The sequence below is a fragment of the Girardinichthys multiradiatus genome, chromosome Y, assembly GCF_021462225.1.
Source record: "Girardinichthys multiradiatus isolate DD_20200921_A chromosome Y, DD_fGirMul_XY1, whole genome shotgun sequence".
Taxonomy (NCBI): domain Eukaryota; kingdom Metazoa; phylum Chordata; class Actinopteri; order Cyprinodontiformes; family Goodeidae; genus Girardinichthys; species Girardinichthys multiradiatus.
In genome coordinates, this window is record NC_061818.1 from 23,486,875 (window position 1) to 23,499,931 (window position 13,057).

Here is a 13,057-nt window from a genome sequence, read left to right on the forward strand (position 1 = left end):
CGAGCTGTGGCAAGAAGGTTTGCTGTGTCTGTCAGCGTAGTGTCCAGAGCCTGGAGGTGCTACCAGGAGACAGGCCAGTACACCAGGAGACGTGGAGGAGGCCGTAGGAGGGCAACAACCCAGCAGCAGGACCGCTACCTCCGCCTTTGTACAAGGAGGAACAGGAGGAGCACTGCCAGAGCCCTGCAAAATGACCTCCAGCAGGCCACAAATGTGCATGTGTCTGCACAAACGGTTAGAAACCGACTCCATGAGGATGGTATGAGGGCCCGATGTCCACAAATGGGGGTTGTGTTCACAGACGTGACAGAGTCTGGAGACACCGTGGAGAGTGATCTGCTGCCTGCAACATCCTTCAGCATGACCGGTTTGGCAGTGGGTCAGTAATGGTGTGGGGCGGCATTTCTTTGGAGGGCCAAATGGCCCTCCATGTGCTCGCCAGAGGTAGCCTGACTGCCATTAAGTATCCACTGTCTTATCAGGAGCATGTCCAGGCGTTGTAGGGAGGTCACACACAATACTGAGCCTCATTTTGACTTGTTTTAAGGACATTACATCAAAGTTGGATCAGCCTGTAGTGTGTTTTTCCACTTTAATTTTATGTGTGACTCCAAATCTAGACCTCCATTGGTTAAATTTGATTTTCATTAATGATTTTTGTGTGATTTTGTTGTCAGCACATTCAACTTTGTACAGAACATATATATATATATATATATATATATATATATATATATGATTTCTAGCCTGCATGGATCAGAGAAAACCAGCCAATTCTTCTTTTTAAAAACTAATGCAGTTTTACAGGATGCTGCATTATTTTTTTACACTACAACAAATAATGGTTCAAATGGTGTGTACTGGAGATGCTTAACCAAACATTCAGGGTCCTATTGTAGTAGCTGTGAGAACAAAAAGTCATTATCCATAACTCCATCTTCACTTAAACTCTGACCGTGCAACGAAAGTAAGGAATCTCACACTTCAGTGTGCCAGAGAACCATAAAAAATAGCAGGGCTGACAATAGAAACTCCGTGAACCGATAGGCTGATTTTATAGCTCTAAGTAGGATATTTTTCTTCCACAGAAAACTGTTAAGTGTTTTTCCATAGGGCATCCCCAGTCGTTGACACTTCATAATGATAAAAACTAGACTGGATTGCCTTGCAACAGAGAAACAAACACAAATTTTAACCTGGTGCCCCCCACCTCCAGCACCACCCAACCGTATCATGAGCACACATGAGTCATTGACTCAAAGAGTCAGCCCCTTTGTAGACTACTGAGTGATTCTTTCCCTCCTCCCCAGGGCAGTGCTTACTAAGTCGAGCCCTTACCAATTCATCGCTGTCCATGATGACAAGGATGATGCCATTAGTGGTTTGATGTTTTGTAGTTTCATACTATTTTACAAGAGCTCCTGTAATGAACAAATTAGGAGCGGTGGTAACATTTATGGTTATGGTTACTCGTGTGCACATTTAAAAGCACACGCACACAAACTTAAGTCATTCAGGTGAGATTTTCCAGGAGCAAAGGTGCATTCCACATGCTGGCTGCAATATAGATTGGACTTGGAAATTATCCAGAGCGGAGTGCATATCCAGGGCAACCTACGTACTCATAAGCAAACACAGTGTATTTACACCGAGAAGGCTCTAACACACTCTCTTATTTAAAATTATTGTTAAGTATTAGAGACAGTAAAGGTGCAGCAGCCACATTTGCAGTCGGTTCTGGATACAGCTGCTCTTTTATAGGGACAATTACTAACAGCCATTTAAAGGCCTTAATATGTCTAACATGCACAGCAACCTGAATGCAATGCACTGTGGGGCCTCTCAGTAACCCTCCGGACCAGTTTTCCTTCCAAGGCGCTCTAGGTGAGCAGTCGTTCGGGGGTACACTACCCCACTGGTCTTTCATAAGCCACGATACAGTCGTCAAATCCGCCTCTGGGATAAAAAGAATGACGCCACATGCACACATAAACGTACAAAGATGTTGGTGCAAGGTATGCGAGGCAGCTGCAACAGATTGTACATTACAGCAGCACACTTCAGTTGTTAAGGGACCGCTGCATCCTCTCTGTGTGATCTCCAGATCTGTCAAAGAGTGGTCTGATCTTGTCGTAACTCATAATTTCTTCAATCTGACATTCTTAATGAAATGTATCCTTAGAGAACAATACTTGCTCAGTGGGAAAGAGAAACTGGGAATACAGCGCCTTGTAAGTATTCCTGTCCCTTTAACTAGCATTTTTTGGGGAGTTTATGTGATAAACTAACACAAGACATATGTGTGCAAAAATAGGCATACATGGTTCTAAAAACAAATAATTTTAACACTGTGGCATGGATTCGTATCACCTCCCTTCACACCGATACCTATAATGTCCGGTACAAACATCAGATTACCATCAAAACACCCCAAATTAGCAAATTAAGACCTGTGTGTATGTTCTGTTAAGGCCTCAGAGGTTTGTTAGAGAACAACATCATGAAGACCAAGGAACACAGCACACAGATCAGGGAGAAAGTTGTGGAGAAGTTTAAAACAGTGTTCAATATCCCAAGAGGATTGTTCAGCCTTTCGTCTGAAAATGGAGAGTGTGACATAACTAACTCCAAGCCAACATAGACATAGCGGTCCACCTAAACTAAAAGAGCAAGTGGAGCATTATGAGAGAAACTCCAAGTGAAACTTCAATGAGAGTTACTATGGGCCAAGAGCCCCATAGTAACTCTAGAAGAGCTGCAGAGATCCACAGCTGAGGTGGGGGAATGCAAAGCACTATATATGGTGGAAAACTAACACTTTCTTCGCCTTGTACTCATCACTCTATAAAGAATCATGGTAGTGGCAGCATCATGCTGTGGGGATGATGTCTTCTGCTGGAACAGGAAAGAGGATAGATGGAGCTAAATACAGGCCAACTGGAAGAAAAACTGTTGGAGGCAGCAAAAGATTGGACCAGTCAACCTAATTAACCAAATCAAACTGGGAAGCTGTGGCGATACTTCAAAATTGCTGTCCCTAGTCGCTCTGTTCAATCTGACTGAGTTTGGGGTATTTTTCAAAAAATAGGCAACAATTTCATTCTGTACATGTGCAAAGCTGGCGAAGAAAGACCTGCCATTGTAATTTCGGCAAAAGATGCTTTTACACTATATTGTCTCAGAGTTGAATAAAATGCAAGCCACACTCTTCAGATAATTACAGGTCCTTCTCAAAATATTAGCATATTGTGATAAAGTTAATTATTTTCCATAATGTCATGATGAAAATTTAACATTCATATATTTTAGATTCATTGCACACTAACTGAAATATTTCAGGTCTTTTATTGTCTTAATACGGATGATTTTGGCATACAGCTCATAAAAACCCAAAATTCCTATCTCACAAAATTAGCATATCATTAAAAGGGTCTCTAAACGAGCTATGAACCTAATCATCTGAATCAACGAGTTAACTCTAAACACCTGCAAAAGGGGACCTGCAGAAGCAGTGGACTGAGTCTGGAGTAGAAACATCCAGAGCCACTGTGCACAGGCGTGTGCAGGAAAATGGGCTACAGGTGCCGCATTCCCCAGGTCAAGCCACTTTTGAACCAGAAACAGCGGCAGAAGCGCCTGACCTGGGCTACAGAGAAGCAGCACTGGACTGTTGCTCAGTGGTCCAAAGTACTTTTTTCGGATGAAAGCAAATTCTGCATGTCATTCGGAAATCAAGGTGCCAGATTCTGGAGGAAGACTGGGGAGAAGGAAATGCCAAAATGCCAGAAGTCCAGTGTCAAGTACCCACAGTCAGTGATGGTCTGGGGTGCCGTGTCAGCTGCTGGTGTTGGTCCACTGTGTTTTATCAAGGGCAGGGTCAATGCAGCTAGCTATCAGGAGATTTTGGAGCACTTCATGCTTCCATCTGCTGAAAAGCTTTATGGAGATGAAGATTTCACATAAAACCCCAACAAAATCCATTAAAGTCTATGATTTTAGTTCAAACAGTATCAAGCAGTATGAATACTTTTGCAAAGCACTACCTGCTTTTTTTGCAGTTACCATCCAAGTCACATCAGACACATCAAAAGAATAAAGAAAGCCTCAGACAGCAAGCTTCAGTTTGAAAAGTCCCATTTGAGGGATTTGAGTTCTCTCACACTCACATATAGGCTATATTTGGGAACCTTTACACATTTACACACCTCCATTACCTTATGCACATTTACCAATTTCTTTAACTGGACAGACAGACATGAAGCAATCTGGGCACAAGTCCCTGCAAGCAGCTACCCGTTCCCCCTGTCCCAGCTAATTTTCCCCTTAAAACACTGCCTCTTTATTCTCTATGAACGTAAACAAAAAAAAAAAAACTCTCTCTTACTGCACACACACACACACACACACACACACATACACACATACTCTCTCTTGCACATGAAACAGGGGACTTCCAGCCTCTAAGAAATAGCAGTATAATTGCCGGTGCTCTGTTGTCTATCAAGACGTGACCTTTTCAACATGTGTGCGTCGTGTTGGGAGCGATGGGAACCGGCGAGGAGGAAGACAGGGGTCTCACCAGCTCTGTGGTGATCTGACCCAAATCCCCCTCCTCTTTTTTCCCCCTCCGACTCAAACGAAACAATGGGAACTCCCAGTGTGTCCGGGCATCGGTGAGTTCGGAGGCTAGCACAGGGGGAGGACATGGCAAACCCACAAATCACTTTCTTGGCAGGGTGAACATCAAAGCCGGGGCAGGACAATATGGAAATGGTAGAGAGGGCAGAGAGCTGCTCTATCTTGATGGGGTCTCAGAGGGACAGAGGAAAGCTGGAAGTATATAAGTAGAATCCAGACTTTACGGTGGTAAGCTCTTTGCCGGTGCCAATGGGAAAGCTGTGAACTGGTATTGCCTTATATTTTCTGGCCCTGGAAGAAGTACATTAAAGAATGAAACATATACAATGACACATTCATAATAAACATATAACAATTTCCAAAGTTTTGATTCAAGAGATGCGGCGAAAAGTCATCAAAACAAACAAGATGAAACCAATAACGAGGGTAAAAAAGAAGATGTGGGGTTCATGAGAGAGCTTTTCTTAGGATGTAATAAATACTGCACGGGCATAATGAATTGTCCACAAACCCAATGAAATGTCATCTTCACATCCTTCACATCATGACAGACAAGCCCAGAAGGGGCACACAAAGCTGACCTCAGTGGTTTATTTGGAGACTATAAGCTCATGATTACTGCAATTCGCAGATGTGGTTTTCACCTTACCCTTCAACCTACTTGTCTTTCACAGACTACAGGCAGACCCAATCTTTTGGACCTTAAAATAAGGGCAGTAGGGGTGGTTGTGATGATGGTGGTGATGTATGGGATTAAGCAAAGATTTGACTTGAGTGACAGAGGAATGAAGATGACTTAGTTGGAAAAAGACGTGGGTAAAAAGATCGGAAAAGGTTGCAAGATATAACCAGCTGAAAAATTCAATTCAATTCTATTCAGTTTTATTTATTCACAACAAATGTTGTCTCAAGGCACTTTACAAAGTCAGTTCAATCATATGATACAGATTTTAAGTCGAGTAAATACATTCCAATTAATCCTGTCAAATAGTGCAGTCAGATTCAGTTTATTATTAAAATTGGTTAAAAAGTTTTTCTATTCAAGGAAACCAAGCCGATTGCATTGAGTCAGTGACTTGCAGCATTCACTCGTCTTGAATTAGAAGATGACTTGAGAATCCACTTTAGTTGCTTCATGTCCTCAGCAACTAACGTGCCTGTAGGCAGTTTTGCAAGAGTCCTTAATTGAGATTTTCCTCAACACATTGCAACTCCTATGGCAGCCACACTAAACTTAGCTAAAAAGCACTTTGACTCCAGGAGAGAAACCCCTTCCTACTTTATGGGCCGTACTGCGAAGCTGTTTCGCACGCATCACGCTAACGATTAACTGCGGCTAATGTAATCCCCCGACCCCCTGCCCATGTAACTGCTCTGAAAACAGCACTGCTGCTGCTTTTAAAAAAATAATTACAGCAAGTCTTTGGTGCTTTTATTGTTGTCATTACTGGAGGCCATAAAAGCAGTGGCAGCTATGATCAAACCTCTGGGATCAGAAAATTGTTTTTCTGGCATTCTTGTCTTTAGAAGTTGCAGATGGAGGCACGAGTGTACACAAAAATGCACACTGTGGTGGTTACTGGAGGATCTAGGAGTTGACTTGCATCAGAAAAAGAAAATATTTTAGGTTCCCTTTGATAAAAGCCCATTCTGTCATTACAGTCTAGTGAGGCCTGTCTTTTTTGGATTTGAACTTTAATTCTACTTTAACTGCTTTTCTCCAGTTCACGTCGAAATGTTCTTGTAGAAACATAGGTCTAGTCAAACCAACTTCTGATTCATGTAGGTCATATGTTGTTATGGTCCAGTTGTTTATCCAAATGCCAGACAGCAGCTGTTAAGAGTCCTCATAAATAAGACTGAAGTAGGCTGGTTCTGTAAAGTTACCCAGTGCGCATCTGATCCAGTATGAGTTTTTTCAGTTCTGCTATGGTGGCTCTGGAGCTGACAGATGAAGGCTATGAGATGAATACCCCCTAATTTTCATGTTCTATTCATAAAATGGCATTGGCACATAACCTGAGTAAATACAAAAAAAATAATAATTATTTTATTTCTCTAGGAACAATGCAAATCAGCCCAACCAGACCCAATGTAAAAAAAAAAATATTGCCCCCTAAACTTGATAACTGGTTTTGAGTCTTTTACATCATTATGGAGGAATTTTGGTCTACGCTTTTTTGCAGAATTGTTTTAAGTCAGCCTCAGTGGAGGGTTTTCAAGCATGAATGATGTGCTCAAGGCTGTACAAAGCATCGTCAACTGGATTTGCGTCTGGATTTTGAATAGTCTACTCCAAAATATTTATTTATTTTGTCATTTATTTATCAAGAGCCATGCAGAGGTCAGCTTACTATTATGATTAAGGCTCATTGTGCTGCTGCATAACCCAGGTGCACTGGAGCTTATAATCATGAACTGATGGATGTGCATTGTCCTTCAGGATTTACTCTGAGAGAGCAGAATTCATTATTCCTTCAATTATGGCAAGTAGTCAAGATTCTAATGAAGTAAAGTAGCCTGAGACCTGTCATTTCACAGAATGTGTTCCAAAAAACATCTTGATGATCCCCAAGACTTTCAGGCAAGTGATTTCTTCAGGCTAGAGGTTAGTGAAGTATAACAAAAAAATTATCACATTTAAGTAAGAATTTTATAAGGTGGCTGACTACCTTTTTTTTTTTCATTTACAAAATCGTTTTGGATTTATCCAGGTTATCAGTCCAATCTGAACATTTAAGTGTTAGATCTGTTAGAGGGCATATGTTAGAAGGATCTAAACCATAAAAAGTCTCTTCTTTTTTTCCTTTTTTACAACTCAAGATAAAGTGGCAAACGAGAGATCACAACAAACTGATTATCAGCAGGTAGCTGGTGGCTCCATTATGGGCTTAAAGATGGGAGAGAGTGCTCTTTGGTTACAGCTCTCAGTCAAATCCACACATTCCATCGGGGTTTAGGGTAGAGCCGGGTCACCCCTGTGATGGGTCCTGCGGGGTTTTAGGAATGGGTGGGCCACCCTCACTCTTTTCTCCAGCTGCTGTCCCTGGAGCGCTGCTTTGGGCACAGCAGAGGATGCAGGACAGATTCCTGGATAGTTGAGGAGGAAATAGAGGATGTGTGGGTGTCTGTCAAGAGACACGTGACAGCTTTTTGCTATGACCTTGTGAGAGGTTGTGTTGTGAAGGAGGAAGTTTTTTGGAGGGGTGTGAAGCACTCACATTTAATTATCCCTGAAATGTGGGAGTTCCTGGGCTGAACATTTATGCATCTATCAATAAAGATATACTGTATCCAATCCAGTCTGGAGAATCAGCAAGAGCAGACAAGTGGTTTGGAAACCTAAGATGCCTCAAGAGTGTTAATCTTAAAATTATAAGGGAAATCCCGTAAACTTCTGAAATATCTCATTATCTGAGTGAGCCATTGTGACCATTCTCCTAAAATCCTAACAGGGACCTATTTTTCTTATTGCATTCCTTCAACTTTCTAATGTGATTAGAAAGGAGTGTGAGCACTTTTACGATCTGTACTCCACAACCCAATGATGCCCCTGAGAGCAGGAACAGCGGAAAAAAGAAATAATTGAGACAACTGCCGAGCTCCCTCCCCTGGGAGTGAAGTCAGAGCAGACTGAAGAGATGCATTGTGCTGGGTTTGGATCAATGTAGGCAAGAGACTGCAGAATCATGTGCATGATGGAATATCTTACTCTGAAAACTGTTTCTGACTCTTTTTCTGTGTGTGTGTCTGCCTCTGTGATGCAGAATGTCAGGGGAACATTTCTGTCTTCAGTTTGTTTTCTCTACACGTCGCTGGGAGGCTCCGCTCACTGGGAAAAGGCTTTGAAACTGGGGCCAATACTAAGGCGAGATGGGGAGGCCCGGTCTCAGTGTTGGTACATGTATACATGAGACTTATTTACTTGTCGTCCAGCAGGAAATGAGGAACAATAACAAGCTTGGGAAAGAAAAGCAGAATAACAAACAGATGGTATCTCATCCACTTCTTTTTTGTAGCTTTCTCTCTTTGTATTTTTTCTGTCTATTTCTAGTCTTTAATTTCTTTTATGTGCCTTAATGGGGTGAGTTTGCTAGACCCCAACAGGAAGTGGGAAAATGTTTACAGTAAGTATGTCCCTGCAGTAAGTATCTTATTCCCAGCAGTAAGTGCTTACTTACATTTAACAGAGTCACAGAAACACCTTTATGGATGCATAGGGAGCATCATCATATTCTGAAAAATTTCTTCAAACAATTTAAAGACAGTTTGAGTGGGACTAAAGTTCAGAAATAAAACAAAAAAACAAAAATTTCAGTAAGTGGGCTTTTATGGTGAATTGCAGAGGTATACAAACTCATCTGACTGTGTTTTTAGGATAATTATGTTATAAAGTTATGGGATCCAGCCTTTCCTCCAGGATCCCGCTGTACTGAGCTTAATCCATCTTCCTATCAGTTTTGACCAGCTTCCCTGTTCCTGCTGAAGAAAAGCATCCCCATAGCATAATACTGCCACCACCATATTTGACCATTTGGATAATGTGTTCAGCATGCTGTGCAGTGTTAATTTTCCACCACACATAGGATATTGTATTTCATCCAGAAAGTAAAAAATTAAATGAAATTAGGGTATCAGAGTAAAGGGGAATGTAAGTGCAAGCAGCATTCTTTAGATTTTTCAAGTTTTGCTTGATTTTCTTGAAAACCGTGTAAATTCTTACTTTGAATATGCATTTTAGGAAATACAAAGGAAAAATATTTCAGAAAATCCAAAAAAAAACAACAAAAAACTATTGAAATAAGGTTTTATTCCCTCTTGGATTTTCTCCAATGTGATTTTTCTAAAAATGAAAAATTCCTTTTCAGGTTCTTCAACATTCTATTCGTTTTAACTCATGTGTTGTTGATACTGCAAAAGCATTTTGAATCTAACTTTTTATGGGAGGTTTCTGAAAGTAAAGGTTCATTGTTTCTTTCAAGATCTTTATACAACATATCTAAACAACAAATTATTTTTTCCTTGTGAAGGAATGCTTTTTTTTCTTAACTCGTTTTCAAGGTTTTGTCCTCCTGATATTGCCTCGACATGCTTACTCATCCCAATCAACCCCATCAGCCTCACTGTTGCTCATCCACCTGTGGCCAACCCTTGGTGGTGGCCTTTGACCTGAGAGGGTCGTGATTAGAGCTGAGAATAGAAACTAAGGGACTCGGCAGAGGGAAAGGATGCCAATGGACAGATTTTTCAACTTTCAACCAGGCTAAACCCTGCTCTGACGCAGACAGGTTGCCACACCCAATATATCCTGACAGATGTGCATCATAGGCACTGATCATTAGTGCAGGTGGTTGGGGGTGGTGCAAAAGCAGGGAGAAACAATGGAGATCACCAAGCATTTTAATTAGCCTGAATCCCTCCGGTGAAGAGAAGGGGGAGATGGAGGAGAGGTTGCATCTGTGTGAAAACAGAGAGCAAGCAAAGAGGGCAGAAAACAAAGGAGGGAGATTCAGGAAAAACGTTTAAATATCTTCTCATAAACCAGTGTGTGGGATTACACATGCAAAAGAATGCACAAAACACCAAATTCCTCCCAGAGAGTTAATCTTGTAAATTTTAGGCACTCATTATACAAAACATGGAATTTGGAGGGATGTGCATGAGAAGCCACCCTGTAAATGAGTGGGGGAAAATGTTCCATGCTGGGATAAACTCTAAGGCGTTTATGTGAGTGACTCTCACAGGACTTTACTCAGGAGTCCACAAAAAAAAACATAAAGGCGCTGTTATTGGTCCCACAGCGAAACTTGTGCTGCGATCCTTCACTTCCTCCTCTTGCATGCTCATTGCTTCCTCTAACTCCATCTTTATCTTCAATGCAGTTTTTATCTCTTCCCTCTGTACCTTTGTAATCAAGTCTAAGTTTCCTAATTCTGTGAGACAAGAGGCTGGCACACACACTCATTTGTAAGAGTGAATATTTTGCAGTATTAGCCACAGGAACAGTGTAAGAGGTGGAGGAGGTTAACGTAATGCAAGATATCAAGATTATCAGTGCTTTGTGTTGTAGAAGTATCACTTAAACTTTTCATATTCTTTCATGTTACAACCCGAAACGTCTGTGTATTTTTGTGAATTACGTGATAAACCAACACGAAGTTTAAGATGATTGTGAAGTGGAAGAAAAATAACACCTGGATTTCACATTTTTACAAAAAACTATTCTGAAAAATATCACAAGTTTTTGTTTTAAACCCACTCAACTCAAATAGCCAATAGGGTATGGTAACTCTGAGGGAGCTGCAGAAATTTACAGCTCTGGTGAGAGAATGAAACGACTTCTGATGATTCACGTTCCAGCAGGACAATCACCCTAAACATAGAGCCAGTGAACAATGAACTTGTTTAAATCAAAAAATATTAATGCTTCAAAATGGTCTAGTTAAAGACCAAGTCTAAGAATCTATGGCAGGTTTTAAAGGGATGTTGATAGGAGCTCTCTATCCAATCTGAGTTGTAGAAAGCACTTAGAGAAATAGCCCAATAGACTTACCGCTGTAACCACAGCTACAAAGATTTGACTCAGGAGCTAAAAACAAATGCACACCAGACTTTTTAGATGTGTATTTGTGAAATAAGAATTTTTCTTCCTCCTCACAATTATGCACTACTTTGTGGTGGTCCTGAATATTCTACTGCAGCTCTTCATTTTTTATAGACCATTTCTGCTCAAAGAGACGTGAAGGGGACATCAACATGGACGAATAAAGTGTGTGGTCATGAAACAAAATATGGATCATCAGGGGAAAAAAATTGTTGGAAACTGAATGTATGTGTACTCAAACCTAAATAATGACTGATAAGGACATAGTGACGCGCACTAGAGAGATATTGTTTTAAATTGGGGTCATGGAGAGCTTTGTGACAGACTGAGGGCCATTAAGGATCTCAGCGGCAGGACTGAGTGATCTAATATAAAAGTGGCACAGAGTGAAAGTGTGTGCTTGTTTATACCTATATGGCTCGGCTTCATTGTGTGAGGGCTTCATAACATCGCCGATATGACAGTGCCAAGTTTCGTCCTTAGCTAGCCCACCCGGGATGGCTCTGTAATGGCCATGTCTAATTGGGTACTCTGGACACACACATCTACCCAAACCCACACACACACACTCTCTCTTGCGCATGAAACAGGGTTAACATTGTTAACTTTGGCGCACCCATCATACAAAGTCTATTTTATGTTTTAATCAAGACATTCTTTAAAAAAAATGTTTGAATATCAGTAGTACATATAAGGTGAAGTTTCGTGCTATCTCCAGAATTACAAATCAAAATAAATGAATTTATTGTGCTGTTAGCAAGATGGGCCCTGAAATGGTTGGTTTGCACCTGCCTGGAGGTCAACCAAAGAGCCTAAACGACATGGAAGCTAAAATTCCTTCCAATCTTCTCACATTAACTTAGTAAAGTTTTAACCTGACAGTCATCTCACGTTTTTTTAGTTTCAGTCAGTCATGTTCAGTGCTGTGCCTCCTTCTATACATCTTCTGTTTATGCTTTTGTGTCATGCTTACTTGCTTCAGGTCATCCAACAAAATAACATTTTAGACACATAACCTGTAATAAATACGAAATGCACTTTAAATGGTTATTTCTCTTTAAGGAAAAAATTTTATCCAAACCTACCTTGCCCGATTTGAAAAAGTAAATCCCTTCTAAACCTTCTAACTGGTTACGATAACTAGAAATGAGTTTTTACGTTGCTCTGGGGAAAATTTGCCACACTCTTCTTTGCAGAATTGTTTTAATTAAGACACATTTTAGGGTTTTTAATGCCACAGCATCTCAGTCAGATTTAAGTCCGTACTTTGACAACGCACCACCAAAAGCTTCATTCTAGCTTCTTTTTTTTAGCCTTTCAGAGATGGACTTGCTGTTGTGCTTTGGGTCAGTGTAATCATGTCTGGGTGTGGTTAGTGAGACCATAATTTAAACAAAAATTAGTTAATCACACATGGTTTAACATGGGAGGCAATTATATTTTTACACGGGGCCAATATACTTTGGATAGCTTTTCTCATTTGAAAACCAGTTTTTTTCTTTGTTTAATATTAAAATTTATTTAAAGATCTAAAACATTAAAATGTGAAAAAAAGCAAACACAGAAAATATCTGTAAGGGGTGCAAATACTTTCCCACAGCCCTGCATGTATCATTCATCTAACTTTATCTTCAGCTTCATCTACAGCTTCAGTATCTGATGCTTTCTTCCTGAGGCAGTCAAAGTTAGACAAACATTTGACATTTTAAGACCAAAACTGCAATCAGAAATGTTGCATCTGTGGTTTGACACCAACCTCAGAACTTGTTAGAACACATAACGTATAAGTGATTTATCATTTCAACCTCGGAAGAG